The sequence below is a fragment of the Tachypleus tridentatus genome, chromosome 6 (assembly GCF_004210375.1).
Source record: "Tachypleus tridentatus isolate NWPU-2018 chromosome 6, ASM421037v1, whole genome shotgun sequence".
Classification (NCBI taxonomy): Eukaryota; Metazoa; Arthropoda; class Merostomata; order Xiphosura; family Limulidae; genus Tachypleus; species Tachypleus tridentatus.
In genome coordinates, this window is record NC_134830.1 from 105,436,973 (window position 1) to 105,454,949 (window position 17,977).

At 31.4% G+C, this 17,977-nt stretch overlaps 1 protein-coding gene across 12 annotated transcripts in view; it reads right to left on the reverse strand.

Annotated features, from left to right (window-relative positions):
- Ten-m (teneurin transmembrane protein Ten-m) overlaps nt 1-17,977 on the reverse strand; it is a 354,091-nt gene that overhangs the window by 285,423 nt on the left and 50,691 nt on the right. The window contains exon 3 of one of the 12 annotated variants that reach the window (XM_076506754.1): nt 13,011-13,097. The exons of 10 other annotated variants lie outside the window; for them this stretch is intronic. The gene's annotated coding sequence lies outside the window, so the exon portion shown is untranslated. Of the gene's footprint in view, nt 1-12,783; nt 12,976-13,010; nt 13,098-17,977 lie in introns of those variants that run through there. One more of the 12 variants, XM_076506763.1, reaches the window with a different exon arrangement.

Below are 17,977 nucleotides of genomic sequence, written 5' to 3' on the forward strand. Positions count from 1 at the left end.
TATGAGGTTGATTTATAGTTTCGTTCTTGATAAATTGCTTTCTATCATTGGAAGTTATTACCATTAAATAAATTAAGAATTCAAATAAATTTTTACAATATGGTTAGTTTAACACATCTTTTGAAATTCTGAATGAAACTCAAACTAAGTAACTATATGAAATAAAGTTTTCAAACACGTATTGAGCTGAAGGGAAATACCGTGAGAAAGTTTATAAAAGGAATTGCTCTTGGTGCTAGTGTACTACTGTTAGACTCAAACATTAAGAAAAGGAGTTTTAGCGAATCATACATGAAGTAATCGTGTACTGTATCAGTATTTAATAAAATAAACATTAGAAACAGTTGTATCAAATAACCGTGCTTTAAGTACACCTAATTCTAATATGTACTTTGAAACAAACATTAGGAAAGCCATCCAAAGACATTCAACAGCTAAACTTCACAGGTAAAAATTAAAAATCTATGTTTCCCAGAAACACCTAAAAACAACATCTTAAACGCTTTTTTTAAAGAATTTTCCCACAAAACCATCAACATAATTTCACAAGACTGAAAGTTAAAAAATAATCTTACAAAAAGAGACATTAATTCCATTAAAAACCTAAAACAAGACAAAAACATTAAAATTCTAAAAGCAGATAAAGGAAACGCTATAGTCATAATGAATACGAATGAATACATCAAAAAAATGAAGAGCATCCTATCAGACACTGACAAATTTAAACCAATACACACAAATCCAACAAGGACACACAACACGCAACTAAACAAAATACTACTACAAATGAAAAAAGCCAACACAATTTCACAAACACTTTATTCCTACCTACGCAAAACCGACTCACGCACACCACAAATATACGGCATCCCCAAACCTCATAAATCAGATTGTCCATTACGACCAATAATGTCAACATATGAATCGTTTAATTACAATCTTGGTAAATATATAGCATAGGCATTCTCCAAATATGTAACATCAACCAGTTCATTCATCAAAGACTCTTTTAATTTCAAGTCTAATCTTAATCAACTTAATCATAAAGCCTAGTTATACAATATTAAGAAGCCTTACTTATACAACAACTTAAGCACAAAATAAACCAATACAAAGGAACACCTTTATATCTATATTAAAATATAATATAATAAATACTAATAATATATATATATATAATTGTATATTCAAACATCTAAGCCCGCCCTCTACATTCCGACACTCATTACACAACCCTTTTCAAACATGTGGTCAGCTTCGGGTCAGTTACCTCTCTCTTTCTTTGTGAACCTGACGATGACCGAAGAAGGTCGAAACTTTGTTCACTCCTATACGTAAAAAATTTTCTCTACCAAAACGAGCCGTTTTTACATATATATTTCTCTACAAGTGGGTTTTCTCGACATCACTGATTATTAGGTAAGCTAGTGTCAGAAAACTATTTATGTACGGTCGAATCAAGTGAATACTTTGAAAAAGCATCAGGGACGCAAGCGTTAGAAAAACATAGTCACACAAAGCTAGTCCTTTTGAAAATAAACATCAGAAAGATGACATTAGAAAATTATATATTCAATAAACGTGTATTTATTGAGTCATTTTAAACAAAGGATAAGAACGCTAATCATAAAATAACTGATTAAACACACCTGTGTCTCCTGAGTACTTTCAAACACACAAACATAAATAAAACTACTGTTAGGAAGTTCAAATACGAAGTAAACAAAGTTTCCACCAATAACTAGTTTCAAATAATCATCAAGAAGAACGGTATAAAATATATTACATATTAAACATTTCATTATCTATTAAATTATTTGAGAACAATTTTAATTCATTATCCATACAAAGTACATGTAATTCAAAACAACTAGGTATTCTGACATGAAAAGTATTTTTTTTAAGTTCATAGCTTATTTTCTTGTTTAATTAAGAAGCGTTCTGCAATTTGAAGTTGTGGTATGCTATTAGAACAAAGGTCAAATCTCACTATTAGATATATAAGAGTAATCCTAGCTTTGATTATAGTTACTGTTACCTAGCTGCCTTCTCTCAAGTGTACCAGTTCAAATGTTTAAAAGGTTAACAGCTACAACGTAAAAATAAATTTTGAAACAACCTCAATGTTGTTTAAACTCTCCACCAATATCACAAAATATCATGGTTGTCAAAGAAAAACGTTGAATTGACAAATTTGGCTCCATAACAGTTTTATAATTGATTCTTTAGTAGAGAATGAAGAATATTGTAATCCTTGACATTTCACTTGTAGTTAGATATGCAAACACACAACTATGTGTAGCAAAACCGAAGTCTTAAAAGTGAAATTTCAGACAAATTTTCTATAACTGCTCATAACGGTAAAACTAAAACTCAGTTTTTAACAAAAAACAACAAATGAATTAACATTTAACAAATAAAATCAATCTATTAATGAGAAAATAACGCATACACAAAATAAGATAATAAAAAATTATAAAATTTGTCAGGAAAAATTCGAATGGTATAATTTCTAAAGGAAAATGCCGGCATTAGTTACCCTTAAATCTAATTCAGAATTTGTTAAATTGCTAGTAGATAAATTTATGTATAACGGTAATAATACTTAGTAAATCATTAAAGTGTTAAACTTATCTGTAACAAATATTACACACCTAGTAAACAGTAAACCATCTGTAGAGATTGTAGTAACGAAGTTTTTAAATTTTCAGTCTTTCAAAGCATACTAGTTTGTGAAGATACACTTGAACATTGCCGTTAAGGAAAGATGATTAGTTTCCAATTATTATTTAAGTATTTAGGTGAGAGTTTTATATTTCTTGTTAACTTCTAATAATTGTCTATGTATTGAGGTTGGGAGTTTTACAAATTAATGGTGGATTTTAATAACAAATAATTGTCTGCTGTTATGCTAACGTTTAGCATATTTTTAATGCTTTTAACCAAACTCAAACCGGCTGGTTGCGGATAGTGAATAATATTATATTTTAAACACTGTTGGCTAAACATCAAAAGCTGAGCCCATTTTGATTTTTCTTTCCAGTGATTTTGTTCTTTTTATCTGCAATTTTGGATTAAATTTGATAAACGGAATATTGTTATATATTATTAAATTTGCACCCATGTACAATTTACGAAAATAATTTTATTTAACAATTGTGTGTGTGTATGCAGAAACATAAAGATGTGTTCAGAGCATGGTAAGGATTTATTTCTGTTAAGCACAAAGCTATATAAAGGCTACCTTTGTTCTGGCTACCATGCTTACCTTTGAACCCACTGGAGGGAGGATATCAGGTCTGAATTATCGTTCTTTATGGGTGATCGATGGCACCTTTACAGTTTGAAAACTATTATTTAACCATCGATTATTCTTACAAGACTAAAGGTACAAGAGCCAATAAAGGTTTTGCACTATTTAATTAATACTAATATCTAAGCCTATGAAATAACATATTATGACACATTTTGAGGTTTTGGTCCAAATAGCTCCAAATCAATATACATATATAAATGTATTTGTGTATTTTAGGGTACTCTAAAAATGTTATTTCTAAATATTGTTATTATGTTATTTTACGTATTTTCGTTATTATTGGCAGTAAATTTTACTTTTCTCCAAACAATTCCGTAAATGTTCATAGTTTGTATCACAACACAAATGCCAGCTTTTATTGATATTGTTCCAAAAAATGTTTTTAATGACATACGAACTACGTAAAAGCAAGATAAGTTTCCTTTTTAGGATTAGTTCAGGAGCAACGTTTAGGCCATCCTGAATATTGCATGCAATCCTACTAAAGCAGACTCTTCTTTAAAGGTAAGAAAATGAACCAACTGCTGTCTAAAAGCAACATATAATAAATTTTATTTTAGTGTTTTATTCGTTTGTTTCAAAGGTGAAAATAAATGTAAAAGTTTATCTGATGCTTAAATGTTTTCGTCTTACTATCAGCTCGTAAACTCTGCATGTAATCTATAGAGGGAGTTTTAAAGCAAGGTTTACCAACAAGCGGAAGTTCTGTCAACGGAAATACTTGCTACCATCGCCTGCCATCGATGTCACAACAGGCACACTTTAATGTTCTTCTTCCGCTCGACTGGACACCAGGGCAGCGGGAGCGCCCAGACAGTCTGTCCAGGAATCACTCTTTCATTTGATGTTAATTAGCTGAGGCTGGCTACTTGAACACTGACAGAATGAACTTGTTTCAAACATGATGTTTTTATACAACTGTCTGTTTATTCGTTACAGAATGGGCGCATTAGATCTTATCAAATCCATAAACGACATTATAGAAAGCGACAAAGAAACAATAAAATACGTACTTTTTAGAACAGGTTGAACGTTTTATCAACTGTCTGTTGGTAAAATATTTAATAAATTAATAAATACCACCAGATTATAGAAGCATACTTGCTCAAATCATAAAATATTTTGTTATTGAGAAATCAACGCGTTAATTGAATTGACTTGTTTTCTCAAAAACGTTTTTTTTTCTATCAATAGAAAAAAATCATTACACGGTGTGTAACTATGTAGTCAAAACGTTATTTTACGTGTAGAGGATAAATTCATATTTGATACCAAATAATATTCTTATGGTAAAACTGAAGTTGATAATTACATAGCATTTAAAGCGTTTATGTTTTAATCTGTAATAGTTGATTTTGTACCGCATGATATCCGCTAACAGCCTTTGTTTTTCTATCTGCTCTACTTCAAGTGTTGAAAATTCCAAAATCCCTGACGTGCTTCTGAGCTTCCCTGGACTTGGAGATTTCTATCTCTTCACCGTTCAATATTTGGCTGCGTTCAGCAGACCAGCTGTCCATAACTTCTTATCACCAACTACAGTCACACTCGTGCAAGCATGTGCTCTCAGAATTACCTATAACAATAGCTGTCATTGCTGAAATTGCTAGAAAAAGCTTTTCTTTTTCAAGGAATGTCGATTTTCGCCCTCTATGTTTTTTAATACCTTCAAAACACATACTAATCAGAAAATGAACATTATAGAATGGGCATTTTCGTGATAGCATCTCAAAACCTAGTCAAAGCCAAAAAACTAATTAGTTCAGCTTTTTTTTCATGCTACAACTTCAGCGATTCGTATTATTTTTTTAATTGAATTTTCAGTTGATTGTAAAAGAAATTATCCATATAAAACACTAATCTCTCTCAGAGATAGGGAGACAGGTGATTGAAGAAAAAAAATCTGATGGAACACGAAACTTAATTAAGTAGAATTTTTTAGATATTCAAGTACATCTTTAAGCAGTACAGTACTTATGAAAGAGGTAGTAAACATTATTTTTTACCCAATAACCAAATTAATATGTCAAAAGTCTGAGAATATATAATTTAACATAAATAAGTAAATAATATATAATAAATGTTCACTTTTCGTTGTATAGTATATTTTAATTATACGCTTTAAAAGTGAGGTTTTGTATCAGTCTTACTGCACAGTTATGGATTTTGCTTTCATGGTACTTATAACAAACAACTGAAAATTATAAAATATATATATATATATACTTACAAAACTAGAGGGACATTCAGTAGAACACACATCTCCGCCACGTAGCGTTAATCGTATTTGACTCTCAAAAATACTAAAATCTGTCACTATGTCTGTTAAGATCAACGAATATGGATATATTTGGTATAAAAGTTAGTCAAAATTCGATCATTTTGACTGAATTATAGTGCAAAAATTGTGTAAATAATCGGTACCTATGGCAATCTTTAGGAATTTTTTGGATTTTTTTACCTTGATGTGACTTTTACCTTTAATGTTGTCCCTCTAAAACTAATCACTTCAATGAAAGAGGTAAGAACAAAACTGTATACGAATTTGCTTGCGGTATAGCATGACCAGGTTGTTAGGGCGTTCGACTCGTTTTATGAGGGTTGCGGATTCGATTCCCCGTCATACCAAACGGTTAATCCCACTATTTGTTGGTTAAAGAGCTGCCCAAGAGTTGGCTGTGGATGTTGATGACCAGCTGCCTTCCCTCTAGTCTTACACTGCTAAATGAGAAATAGCATCCTACATATGTCCACGAAGTTTCATCAAAATTCGATCATTTTTAACTGAATTATAATGCAAAATTAGTGTAAATAATCGGCACCTCTGTCAGCTATAGGTAATTTTTAGATTTTCTTGATCTTACTATGAACTTTACCTTTGATCTTGACCCTCTTAAAAACTAGCCCAGATAACCCTGGCGTAGCTTTGTATGAAATTCAAAAACAAACAAACAGGTTGGAGAGTTAAAATTATTTAATATTTATTGTGATGAAGAGCAATTTAAATTATAAAACGAACCTTCATAAATAATGTAATCGTTCCTTGTGACAATCGCAGTTCAAATGGCCTGACATCTTATGTTAATAACCTTTAACAGAAAGTAACACTTTTTAACACAGTAGTTCAAAATTAGAAAAGTCGCCATTTGACTTCAGTGGGTTTCATGAACTTAAAGAAAGTTAACAGCTACTTCGTTGTTTCGTATCGACTAGATTTAAATTTATAAAAGAAGTTCTTCATTCTGAGCAGCAGTCTGCATTTGTGAAAACAAAGGTTGCTCAGAAAATTCAAGATCAAACTGAATTTTTTTATAGATGGAAAATGGAAGAAGTTGTACTAGAGAACCTGTTCCTTCACAAATTTGAATATGAAAATAATAGAATAAAATACTAAAGTTAAATGTTTCTCACTTCTTCACGCTGTTAAGGGTGGTGAGCTGCCTTTTTCTTTAATTTGAGTATTTGGTTTAGTTAGTAAACATTCTTTGAACATATGACACACATTTCCATCTTATGTCACTGAAGAAATGTTATTACCTATGCCTAAATATCTCTTTAATGACAGCGTAGCATGACCAGGGCGTTAAGGCGCTCTGATCGCAATTTGAGTGTCTCTGATTCGAATCCCCATCCCAACAAACATGTTCGCCCTTTCAGCTGTGGGGGAGGTCAATTCCATAATTCTTTGGTAAAAGAATACTCTAAGAGTTGGCGGTAGGTAATGATGCCTAACTTCTTGTCCTCTACTCTTTTATGAATAAATTAGGGACGGCTAGTGCAGATAGCCTTCCAGTGGGTTTGCGCAAAATTCAAAACAAAACAAAGAAATAGAAATTCACTTTAAACAAAAGTCCAGTTATGATCTTTATGTTGTTGTTAAGTGCGACTTCATTATGTCTACTTTTTTGTTGATGAACCTGTGTAAATAAAAGGAGCCCATTTTAAGAAACTTTTAGATATTTCGACTCTATAGCACAGACACTTTGAGAGCATCAACTTTTAACAATATGGGGTAATCCTATATATCTACATTTAGTGTAATTAAAAAGACTTATAGCAGATACTGTGACTTGATACGGGCTTATAAGCCGTTCATTCAAGCGTCAATGGTTGACAGATTCCTAAAATTGAATCAATAGAATTTTGGTTATGGAAATAACTCATGAAATTTGGAGAATATACAAATGACAATGAGATCGCGAGGATAATTGAATATCAACTGAAACAGACATGTTTCATACCTTTATTTAGAGATTAGTTTAGTACACTGGTCTAAAATGACGAAAAGCATATTAAACATATTGACTGTTTTTTGAAACAATCTGTATCACTTCCAACCATTCTGATTAAAATTTCTAATTCGTAAAGTGCCTGTCTTGAAATTTTGTTTTTAAGAAAGTTTGGTTTGAATTTCGTGCAAAGCAACACGAGAGCTATCTACGTTAGCCGTCTCTAAATTAACAGTGTGCCAACTATTGGGCTACTCTTTTACCAACAAATAGTGGGATTGGTCGTTACATTATAACGTCCCCACGACTGAAAGGGAGAGGATGTATGCAGTGTCGGGGGTTCAAACCCGCGACCCTCAGATTACTAGTCAAGCACCCTAATCAGCTGGACATGCCGGACTTTTTTTTTAGAAGGAATAGTTTTAAATTTTGGGTTTTCTTTATGATTAACGTGTGTATGTATGTATGTGTCTTTGTATATAAACGTAAAAAAATGCGAAGGTGATAAAAGAAATAAATTTGACATTTGAGATGAATGACCATGAAAAGCTATGTTTGTATTTTATTTTGTTGGTGGCTTTTCAAGCAAACGCTCTTTACCAAATAGAAACAAGCTTGTCGGTTAATGACAATTACAGAAATGTTTCCAAAGAAAACAATACTACAAGGTGTTTGTATATATATATTAAACTTTCAGACATATGCCAAGATAATCATTTCCTTAATAAAAATCAAAGCCTCTAAATCCATTAAGCGATATAATTGCAAGGCATAATCTAATCTTTCCTTGCATATTATGTCCATTTTTTTATGTTTGTTATTAACAGTTCACATAGCTTAGGTAAAAGACAAGAATGCACTCACCCCCAACTCTTGGTTTACTCCAATTCAAATACAGGAACGTGAACATCAATCTTATAGCGCACTCAACGTTCAAAAGTTGCAAACGCGATTTTGCAGCAAGGGTTCAAACAGCATAGCATACTAACTACTAAGACACACCTACACCAGGAAATTCATCATTTCATGGTTGAATTGTTTCCAGTTTGTTAGCTTCGTAGTATATAGTTTAATATAAAGAAAAAAAAGAGCAATAAAGACAGCAAACGTTACTCTGCACACATGTAGTTAACTTCTTTCATTGGTAACGTTAACTATGTGAAACATTTCTTATGTGTATTTCCATCAAGAGAAAGATATAAATAAACTGACTTCATCGTTATCATAATTATGTGTTGTTGTTGTTGTTTTTTTCCTTGATGGATGAGTTTTCACACACACTTCAAACTAGAAATGCAGTCACTAACTTATGGACTGAATGAAATGTTTAATACAGTCATTTAAAAAGAATTTTAGTGATAAAAAACTGTTACATTTAAATAAATGTGTATTGCAAAAACTTGTATTTAAATTTCTTTGTGAAAATAATCTACCAACTTTTTACAATTTTAAAGGCATTGAAAAAATTGTATCTCAGAATAGCACATAGTTTATTTTTCAATAATTAATATGTTTAAAATATTGTTATTAAACCCTATTTATTAATATTGACAAGCACACAAACTGGTTGATTTTGGGTTTTTTTAATTAAAAGCAGAAAAACTTTATATTGTAGCCTGACATGTTTATTTAAATTGAAAGCTCACACAAGTTAGACTTGAGAAATGAAGTGAGCTCCTAGAACACAAAATACAGCCTATTTGTTTGTTTCTTTGTTTTAATAGTTTCGCAAAATTATTTGAAAACAAAAACTTGCAATGTCATAAAAGTTCGTACTTGCACTGTTTTTAACACAGTCTTTAAATAAAATAACTTATGACGAACAGGTAATAACAGATGCTACAAGATGCTGGAAATTAGCATGCTCAACTCGCAATTTACGGGATCCAAACTTGGCACCTAACATGTTCGATCAATAATTGTTTATTCCAGTATTTGTCGGTAAAAACAGTAACCTCAGAATTGGCGGTGGATGATGCCAATTTTATATGGCCGGTAACTCAGAACTAGAAAAAGCAATAGATAAATTTAGTTGTCTTCCCCTGAAAACAAACAGTATAAAATTTCACTCACCTGTAGAAATTAAATTAAAAGTCACACGAAAAATTTGAGAAAAATTTGTATAAGATTTGATGTATATTGACTTCCAACTAATTTTAATTAAATTTTACGAAACATTACATGGTTCCAAAATTCAAAGAGTTATTTCCAGTTGTGCACAAATATGCTATCAATATTTTACGTATTTTTGTAGACATTTAATTTTAGTTTAAGCGCTACCGTCCAGAATAGAGAGATGATGTTAAATATATACTTATGATTTAGCTTGTTAATTTTGTTGTTTTTATAATTTCGCGCTAAGCTACAAAAAGACTATCTGTGCTAACCATACTTAATTTACCAGTGTAAAATTATAGTGAAGGCAGCTAATCATCACCATCCACTGCCAACTGTTGAGCTAATCTTTTACCAACGAATAGTGGGATTGACCATCACATAATATTGCTCTCACAGTTAAAATGCGAGCATATATGATATGATGGGGATTCAATCCCGTGACCCACAGATGACGAGTTGAGTGCTCTGACCTTGAATTTGAGTTATATATTTTTTACTAGGTATTTTGCATAAGTTTGAAAATCGTGTATTTGCTTCACATAATGTTCTTTGAAATACTGTTTAAATACATTGAAAATAGTAGGAATGACAAAAATAAATTAAAAAGCTGCATAATGTGTTATCTGAGCCAAGCCTATCTTAGGGATAGAACCTAAATTTTAGCGACTTAAGAGCTTAAGTTTAACAATAAATGTGCGGAGAGCATTTTTAAAACTAATTTTATAAAAACAACTTTAACTTTAACTTAAGGTTTTTTTATTATTATTTAAAGACACCTTATGCGACATATGAACTCAACGTCTAAGACATAAACTCCAAGGCTCAGTCCAGGTTTTCTAATTTATAAGTGTTGGCTAGAGGGAATGCAACCAGTACGCCTACTTGGCTATTCCTAATTGACTATCACTTTTATAACACATGCACAGCTGGAAAATGGGACATGTTTAGTGGCGTGTCGTAGATCTACAGTCCTTTACGCTGCCAGAATTTAGAAAGTTCCTATTTTTAAATATATATTATAAAAACGTAGATGCATGTATCAACTAGAAAGGAAAGACATGGTAGAGGCTAAACAGATACAAATTAATGCAAGCTTGATGAGAAACATCCAAATTTCCAAACTAACTGTTGTTAAGAACAAGCATGTTATTGAATTTAAAATCCACTCCTCTCACATTTTTCAGGACAAAATGAAATTAAAATATTGGTGATTAAGAGATCACTTATGAATGTTTGCGACTATCCAATTGTTAATTTAGAGATAGTTTATTAACCTCATCGTTTCTCCAATGATTAGTTAAGACCAGTGTTTGGATTTTTAGTATCTCTCCAATTCTTGGTTAAGAGTTGATATTGGAATATTATCGTTTCTCCAATCGTTGGTTAAGAGTTGACTTCTAAATCTGTTTACTTACCAATCTCATTGTTTCTCCAAAGGTTTCTTATGCTTCTCTCTGATTGGTTTTATTATTACTTACGTTCGTAAACTTAAATTACTAAAGCCAATATTACACGTTTAAAATAATCGCTTTGGTAAACTCCAGGCTCTAGTTTACTGGTTTCAGAAGAAGTTAAACATGTACCAGAATTATTTTGTGTTCATAATACGTAACTGAAGAATTAGATATTCACGGTTGATTTAACGAGATAAATACATGGTTTATGTACCGTTCCTGGATCATTTAGATAACACGAAGTTCGATCTATATTCTATTTCTAATAATTTGTTTCTTTTGAATTTCGCGCCAGCTGTCCATAATTTATAGTAGTATAAGATTAGAGGGAAGGCAGTTAGTCATTATCACCCACCGCCAACTCTTGAGCTACTCTTTTACCAACTAATAGTAGGATTGACCGTAACTTACAACGCCCCCACGGCTGTAAGGGCAAGCACGTTTGATGTGATGGGGATTCGAACCCGCGACCCTCTATTTCTAAACTCACCATTCTATAAAATATAATCATATACTCGGTTGGACAAATTGAATAATATAATATCTATATGTGCTTGTTTATGTACTAATTCTTATTATATATATATATATATATACCAAGTTTCACTTAACACACTAAAATACATAATATACCTTTAAAAAATTGTATTGTGAAAAGTCTATTCTCAAATACAGAGTTTCCAAACATATACTCAAAACTATTTTGAACAACTATCGTATCGAGAAATTTATTAAATATAATTGATTATTATCTGCAAAAAAACAGAGAACAATATGATTCATATTATGTAAAATCATATGATAATTAATATGAATATGCAAAACAATGATGGTGAGAAATTTCATAGTGACCTTATAACATAGTCTAAACTTTCACTTTTTTAATCTATTACTTAGTGTTCAAATGACTATGGTAATTTTTATGAAGTTTAGATAATTAAGTTTTTTATTGCTTTATAGTATTCTGTTCATGTGGTTTTCATACAAAATATTGAATTTAAAAATTATTTTTTTCTATGGAATTCTTTTTCAACCTATGAAATGCGCATTTACATGTGCAAATAAATGTAAATCTAATGTCAGACATAAATACGCATAAATTCTTATAAAATCTGTCAGTTAGAAATCATATTTTCTTCTAGAATATATGTGTTTTTGTGGTAGTGTGTGCGTATTTGTGTGAACATTACTATAACAGAAAGAATGTACTGTGAAATAAGTAGATAGTCTTGATGATAAAGACTACATTATTCTCAAAGAGAGAACTTGTTTTGTTGTTGTTGTTTTTGGAATTTCGCACAAAGCTACTCGAGGGCTATCGGTGCTAGCCGTCCCTAATTTAGCAGTGTAAGACTAGAGGGAAGGCAGCTAGTCATCACCACCCACCGCCAACTCTTGGGCTACTCTTTTACTAACGAATAGTGGGATTAACTGTCACATTATAACGCCCCCACGGCTGGGAGGGCGAGCATGTTTGGCGCGACTCGGGCGCGAACCCGCGACCCTCAGATTACGAAGCGCACGCCTTAACGCGCTAGGCCATGCCAGGCCTAAGAGAGAACTCATGAGAAGGAAGCAAAGTACGACAAGTCGTATCATATATGTATCGGAATGCGCCTCAAGCAGAAACAGTCTAAACACACCTAACAGAACAAAGTGCACATACCTTTTAAAATTGTGAGAACGTCTAAACCTCTAACCCTCTTTTGTACCTGTTTGACATGCCCCCTAGTTGTTCTTTAAAAATCTCATCTTTATTGTTGAGCACAAAGCACGCCGAAACGATTTTGAAAATGTAGTTTAGACTAAACTTTCCGCTTTGCTTATTCTTACTGACTTCCGAGTTTATGCGAAGAATCTGGCGAAGTTTGATATTCTTGAGTTCTTTGTTACCTATCTTAAAATTTCCAATGTTTCTGAGAGTATCTTTCTCATTCGTTGAAGATGCTTTCGGTACTTTTGTCATAGATGTCTTCCGTCCTTTTTTTAAATGAAAAATAAAAGAAATTAGAAAAAGAACTGATTTTGCTTATGAGCAGAATTTTAACATAATTGCTAGGTACTGCATTAAATGTTTAGTTATTTATTACAATTATTGCTGTACACATATATCACAGTGACATAAAAACAAAACAGGAATATGTTAAAAAGTAACTATATAAAGAGTTTTAAAGCATATGAATGAAGTTTTCATATTGTAGAAAAATTTAATACGAGAGTGTTTTGTTTTCTTTTAGTGAAGCCACATTGGGCTATCTGCTAAGCCCACAACGGGAAATCGAACCCCTGATTTTAGGGTTGTGAATCCGTAGAATTACCACTGTACTAGCGAGAAATAATGCGAGAGTAAGATATTCGATGAAATAATTTTTATCATGTGTAAGAAGTAAGTAAGTAACTGCAAAGAAGTAGATAAAAGGAGTTATTGGTATTTTAGAAATGATATATAAATACCATAAAAGTTTTGTTATTGTAAAGAACAATAAGTTATCTGTGCTTTGCTCACCCGTAAAATTACTGCTGAACTAGCGGAGGGCAAGATGAAAATAAACAGAGCCTTTGTCAAAGCGTCAAAAGTAATCAGTAAATAGAGAGTTGATGAAAGAATACTTCTCATGTACTTGAAGTAAGTGTGAAACAATATAGGAATAAATGAAGATAGTTGTGATTGCGTTAGAAATAACCAGGCAATAGTTGAATGATAGATGTAGTGATTTACACACGTGTTACTTCTAACAAAGTTTTAGTAGAAGAGCAGGTGGGTAAACTCTTAATGTGTTATAAATGATTGTCTGAGTAGTGGGGAAGGAGTTGATAAAGATGTGTTTCAGTATACTGTAACTGATTAAACATTAGCAGAAGTTTTCATTTTATACAGAAGCCACTGAAAACAACTTGTAATTAGTACATGCGTCTTCCATACAGAAATAGGTAAGAATTTATATTAAAGTTTCAAAATGCTTAATGGTTCAGTTATACCTAATCAAAAGTAGCAAGATAGATAAAAGTAATTTTCAATATGCTATAAAAGATTGCCTAATGGCAACATAGCGCTAGAAGCAAGTCAGTAAAAAATGGATTTTTCAATATGATGTATTAAGTGGGAAAGTCAATGGAAGCAGCTCAACAGACTTTTTAATATTGCTTCAAATATCCAAGGAATATTGCAAGCAAAAAGTATTTCGATCCCATTATGACAGTATTAAATTAAAGGATTTTCCCCATGAGTTTAAAAGGCTTCTAGGAAATAAAAAAGGAGCTAATAAAGATTTTTTGTTGTACTAGGACTAACTAGACTATAAAAGAAGAATAAATTAAAGAGTTTTCCCAAGAGGTAGAAATTATCGAGAGATACTGAAAGAGTAGTACGTAACGTTTTTGTGTTTTTTTTTCTTCATCGGAAAGAAGAGCAATAATATTTAGAGAAGATGAAGGGAGTTTTTCCTTGTACTAAAAGGAAATAAAAATGAGCTGTTAAGCATTATAAGGTATTTTTCCTTTCCCATAAGAATGTAATTGGGAATGTGTATTAGGAAGGCAGATGAAATTTTATGTACGTTACCTGCTTGAAAGGAACAGCAAGAAAGTTGATAACGGAATTTTTATATATGTATTTAGTTAATGTTAAAGAGACTTTCCTATAGGCTAGAAATAACTGGGCTAGTAAAAAGAGTTGATGAAATAGTTGTTTTCATTTATTTGTAACAAATAGGAAATGTCGGTGTGATGTATGAATAAACTTATGTATTTGACTTTCGACATTAAAGTACTTATAATATAAAAATTAACATTAAGTCGTTAATTAAGTACTCATGAATTGAAAAGTTTTATTTGACCTAAAAAACAAAAAAAAATGATCCTGTACTGTTTTATTACTTATCCTCTGACCATTCATTATTTATAAGCTTGACCGTCTTTTTCTAGAAGTTGTTGAGTAATAGGAAGAGAGAGAGAAAATGAAGGGATTATTTTCCCGCAAGCCACAATGCAAATTAGTTTCAAACATAACGCTTAGGTAATATTTTTATGCGATTACGGTTCAATGAGAATAAAATACGTTGCAACACTTATGACTTATATATTATTATAAAAAAGCCTACGTTAACCTCAAAATATAACTGTATTATAGTTACTTATTGTTTATTCAATAAAAGGTAAGTAATAATTATGTATAAACACTTTAAATTGCCATATTTTTTAGACAGCATGACCATTTTGAATGAAATGTTGTACATTTTACAGGTAAAAAAATACGCCTATACCCTACAGAAAGATGTTAACCTGCCAGGAATTATCGTGCAGATGAGACTCTTCTCTCATGGGATAATAACTCACTTCCTGCAATAAAAATATATTTCCATTGGTGTGGTGCACCTCCACACTTATATTCTAATACCCGTGCCTATCTGGATACTGAATATCCCGAACGGTGGATAAGTTACAAAGAGAATGATTTCAAATATCCCCAAGGATTTCATGGCCTCATTTCCCTAGACTTTTTCGCTTAAGAATAACTGAAAGATAAAGTATACAATCATAAACCACAAACATTTCAGGATTTGTGCGTAATGACACAGCAAGAAGCGGGCAAAATTACAGTTGACAAGTGCACTACCGAATGCTGGTTTGTTCAGAAGCGATGACCTACGTGTATGTTTATTGGTGGTGGACATTTTGAAGACCTGACGTAACTTCTGTAATATTTTTCATTTCTAAATTTCTAATGTGTTTGAAACGTTTTGGCTCGTGTTCACTCAATAACATTTCAGAAATACGTCATATCAAATTGTTTAACTCACCTTGTAGTATAGTTTAAACTTATATCTTGTTTACACCTTTATAGATATCTGTAATTAGACTGGCTATTTAGTATTTCTGTGAAGTTTTTAATCATTTACTTTAAATATTGCTTAAGTTATGATTGCTATTAATATTAGCTTCCAATCAAAACAAGCAGTATACTTACAAAAAGAAACTAAAGGCTAACCTGGCTATCAGCAAAACTAGTTGAATACACTTTTATTACGTTTCCACTTATAAAGATAACAATGTGTTGTTACATTAGTTGAATATCTTCGTTCTAACGATATTTTCGTCCGTAATCCCAATAATATCTCACAAGGCCAGCTTAGAGAGTTTACGCGAGTCCTAAACAGCTATATTGATTTAACAATGCAAAACTACCTTTATAGTTAAGTTATAATTCCACAGTTTAGTGTATTTTATGAAATGTGCATGTTTTCTAAATCATGACATTTTTTCAAGTTTAAGTATATTTTTTTACTGAGTGTTTTCTTCTTAAACGAAACTACTATAAATTTTATATTTAAATTTCTTTTAACAATATCTCTAGGCATTTGTGCTTATTCTGTACAAAATATTCTGTTGTATAGGATTCACGTGTATGTATTTTTATATAAGATTTTATTGCTTCATTATTTGTGACATTGGTTAACTAGATTCCATTTTAAAACAAGTTCCACTTCTACTATTATTTTCAAACTGTATTTATTTGTTTTCTTAATTAACTTAATCGTGTTTATTTAGTTGTCCTTATTCAATACAAAATATTCTCTTGTATATGATTTACGTGTATTTATTTTTATATGAGAAATTATTACTTCATTACTTGTGACATTGGTTAGATAATGTTTCAATGGTTCATAAGAACACTTAATTTGTTTGCTAAATTAACTAATCGTTTTTATTTTATTTGTGCTTATTCAATATAAAATATTCTGTTGTATATGATTTACGTCTATGTATTTTTATATGAGAAATTACAATATGTAACACAAATTTTGTTCCTGTATAGTATGTGTTATTTCTTAATTGTTTATGTTGTAAAAGTACAGAAAATGGCCATTATTCCCTTCAAACTTTGTTTTAGTGACCTGGATAATGAAATTTAGAAATTAACCTATTTTCCATGCAAAAACTGGCAAATTTGCACATTTTCATTTACGTAAGGTCTGAATAAAAATAACATATGAATCAAGATTTAGATGTATTTATACTAAAGTTATACAAAAATGTTTAAAAGTGAGTAGTTTCTCGAGATTTGCGACTGTAATATAAATCACTTTCACGTATCAGTCCCCAAATATAGTCTTCTATCATGTTTTTGTTATACGCTCCCAGGTCAGAAAAACAAAGTTTGAAGAGAAAAATAGGTATTTTCCATTTACTTTAGGCATAAGCAATTAGGAAATAACATTTTCTGCCCAGGAACAAGAAAAAGTAAAAAAAAAAAATGTTACATAGTGCAATTGCTTCATTATTTGTGACATTGGTTAAATAATGTTTCAACGGTTCATGAGAAAATTAATTAAGTCTCAATATAACCCAGTGATTAGCATAGCGGGCTCTAACTCTAAGGGTCCCAAGTTTGTATCCTGTTGCCCTCAAAACGCCCTCCACACTTAGGTTGCGAGATTACTTCTTAAATGTCACAGTGAAATGATAAACTACAGAAAAAGCAGTTAGTAACCAACACTTTAAAGCGAAAACCTTATTTGATGGAATAGTGGGATTTTATCTTCACGTAGGTAACCTTTGTGCAGTTTCACATGAAACCTCTGAAATAAACACCATTTATTAATTTCTGTATCAAATTACACTGTCATTTATTGGGTGAGTTTAAACACTTCTTAGTTTATGAAAATCATTATATAAACCTTTAGTGATGATATATCAACATGACATTAAAATATCTGTTTGTTTGTTTAGAATTAAGTATAAAGGTGTGTAATGAGCTATCTGTGCTCTGCCCACCACGGGTATTAAAACCCGGTTTTTAGCAGTATGAGTCCACAGATATACCGCTGTGCCACTGGGGAGCAAATTGTTACATTAAACTC